Raw genomic sequence first — 3,069 nt, 5'->3', positions numbered from 1 at the left:
CCGCGGCAGCAGCTCCATGGGGTGGGAGGGCAGCGCGTGCCCCGCTGCACCCCGCTGCACCCCGCTGCGCCCCGCTGCGCCCCGCTGCGCCCAGCATCCCCAGTCTCTGTTGCCGTTCTGCTCCCGTTTGCCAGGGCAGGGGCAGGTGCCGCTGGAGCTGTGGCCTCGCTGCTGCCACCACCAAACCACCGCCTGTCCCCACCCCGCAGGGCTGGCTGGGGTGAGGGGTCGGTGTTGCCTGGCTTGCACACAGCCGCCGGCGCATCCCGGCCCCGCTGCCGGGCAGGTCACTGGCCCGGGCTGGCCCTGGGTGCTGGGGGCTACCTGAGTGATGCAGCAGTTCCTGCTGGCCAGGCTGGAGGATGCACCGAACTGGCCGTTCTCAGCCTGACCCCCGTGGCGAGGCCAGATCTGCACAAGCGGTTTGGTGGGGGGAAGCGCTGCAGAGCCGCGGCTGGAAGGGTCCCACAGGTCCCCCATGCCTGGGGCAGGGGGGTTCGTGATGGTGCCAGGCAGGGCTGCGCAGGGGTCCCAGCCCTCCTAGGGTGGTGACCCCCCCTCACCTACCCCGGCTTGGTGCCTGTGCCGGCATGGTGTGCAGGGCTCAGCCGTGGGGTGCTGCCCCCCCAGTCCCAGCAGCACTGCCACTGTGCTGCGTGTACCCACCTGCACCCCCTGCTTGGCTTGGGCCAGCTCCGAGCACCCCGGCCTTGACCCGGAGGCCATCGTGGCAGGCGGACGTCCGAGCAGGCTGCCGGCGAGCGGCTCAGGGCTGGTGCAAAGCGCCAAGGCTAGAGGAGGGCACGGTGCCGGTGCCAGGGGACCCCGCTCCTCCTGGGAGAGTGGGGGGCAGAGCTTCAGGATGGGGTGCAGGATGCAGTGGGACCCCTGGCTTCTCTTGAGAGCCCTGGGATCCTTCACACCGCATGCAGCCAGCACTGCTCCCTGCGCCCCGGTGCTCCCTGTGACCCGGTGTTCCTTGTGTCCTGGTGCTCCCTGCGCCCTGGTGCTCTGGCAGCCACTGCTGCAGGTGCATTCGACCTGATTTTGGGAGCATTTGGCCTCTGAAATGATGCCACGTTTCCAATCGCCATACCAAACGCCTGTGCTGCGGTTATGGGGAAGAGCAGTGCTTGCTTGCCCAGGCAGCTGGACGGTCGCGGTGGGTTGTGGTGGTGGTACCCCCGCCCCGGTGCGGCACCCTGCCCAGCCTGGGCTGGTCGTGGCTCGCAGGTCGCCGGTTGTGCAGGTGGGGAAACTGAGGCAGGACCAGCCGGACCTCACAGGCTCATTGGTTTGGAGAGTGGTTCGTTTGCAAAGCTCCGGTTCCCAAGCCGTAGCCGAGGGGTGGCTCAGCTGATGGTCCCCGTTGGAAAGGCTTCTGTCACTGCGCTCTGCTCCCCGTTGATGTTCAAAAGGCTCTTTTCAGTGAGTCATTTTCTCTCTTGCTGTCCCACTATCCAGGGAAAATGGTGACATTCGCGGTACAAAGTGTGTTCACCATGGAAACCGGCTGAAAGGAGGGGGAACACCACCCCCTGCTCCTCCCAGGTTTGGCTTTGCATCCACGAGCCTTAGAAGATGGCTCTTGAGCTCCTTCGCAAGCGCTGGCAAAGAGTTTGGCGTGGCCTGGGCTGTGCCAAAGCACGCGGGGCTGGTGCATCCACTCACTGCCATGCCGGGAGCCAGGGTGCTCCGTGCCTGTGCCATGCGGTGCCGGGCAGTGCCTGGGAGCAGCCGTGCGCTGCCGGCTCCCGCCGGGGCAGCAGGACCTTCCCCCAGACCCTCTGTGCCCTTCAGGTGCCTTTCTCAAGGACACACAGGAGCTGGCAGCGCGGTGTTGAGCCCCAGCGCAGGCGGCAGCAGAGGGGCAGCGCAGTCAGGGCGCGGGGCTGGTGATGGGGCGATGCACTGTGGTCCATGCGTGGGAGCCCTGTGTGTGCCATGAGCATCCCCGAGGGACTGGGCACCGTGCTCGGTGGCCTGGGGAGGGACGGCGGCGCTGGACAGGGGTTTGGACCGGTGGGGTACGGCTGAGCGGGGCCGTGGGTTAGGGCAGGGCACCCATCCCAGCCCTGATGTCCCGTGGGGAGGGCACCGCGCTGGCCACTGCGGGGCTGCATGCAGGTCCCCCGTGAGGCCGGCTCCGCTGGCAGCACCGTGGCCTTCCGGCTTCCTCCTGCCACAATCGCGCTGGTTGTTCGGGCAGGCTCTGGGCAGAATAGTAATGTGGCAGCTGCAGCCGGCAGCGGGGGCTTGGCGGGGACTGGCAGCTGAGCCATGGCTGCCCCCGCTGCCATGCAGCCACGGTGCAGGCTGGAGCGGGGCGGCGGGTGCCGGATTTGGGGTGTGCTGGTGCCTGGAGGGTGCGGTGCCCGGCTGGAGCAGCAGCATCACCATCCCCGTGCCTGGTGGCCTGGGGTCTGGAGCTTCGGGGCTCGGGGGCAGGAGCTGTAGCTGTGGTTTGCCCAGTGGTGCTTGCATGAGGGTTGGCACGGGGCAGGGGCAGAGGCAGAGCTGTCGGTGTCAGCGGGAGCAGGGTCTGCCCCGTGCCGGGCCGGAGGCTCCTGGCAGTGCTGGCAGGTCTCCGGCAGACCTTTCTCCTGGGGGATGTCGTCTCCAGGCTCTGTGGACGTGATGGTTCAGGAGGACGGGATGGTTCAGGAGCCGGCTATGCCCGGGTGCTGGGGACACTGCCTCACCCAGGGCTGCTGCTGCTGTTGCCATACCCGCCGGAGGGCAAACCCTGGCACCAGGGCTTAGCTGGGGGGGCGGGGGCTTGGGTGGGGGGGGGTGCCGCGCCCCCCCGAGCCAGTGCAGCCCCTCTCCATGGGGTGTCATTGCCACCCTGCATCCACGGGGACCGTGCCCCCGTCCCCCTCCATGCAGGCTGCCACCAGGGTCCTGCCTCGGCTCTGGGGTCCCTCCTGGGCTCCCCACCCATCCTGGCCACCAGCTGAGCCAGCAAAGGGGGCACAGCGGTGCTGGGACCCCTGCTCTACCCGGGTGCTCCTTGCCAAAGCCCCCATGAGCCCAGATGTGTCCCCGCATCCCGTGACCCCCACCCAG

This window comes from Aptenodytes forsteri, unplaced genomic scaffold (assembly GCF_000699145.1).
Source record: "Aptenodytes forsteri isolate BGI_AS27 unplaced genomic scaffold, ASM69914v1 Scaffold34, whole genome shotgun sequence".
Classification (NCBI taxonomy): domain Eukaryota; kingdom Metazoa; phylum Chordata; class Aves; order Sphenisciformes; family Spheniscidae; genus Aptenodytes; species Aptenodytes forsteri.
The sequence above is the reverse complement of the archived record's forward strand: the minus strand, read 5'-3'. Positions refer to the sequence as shown.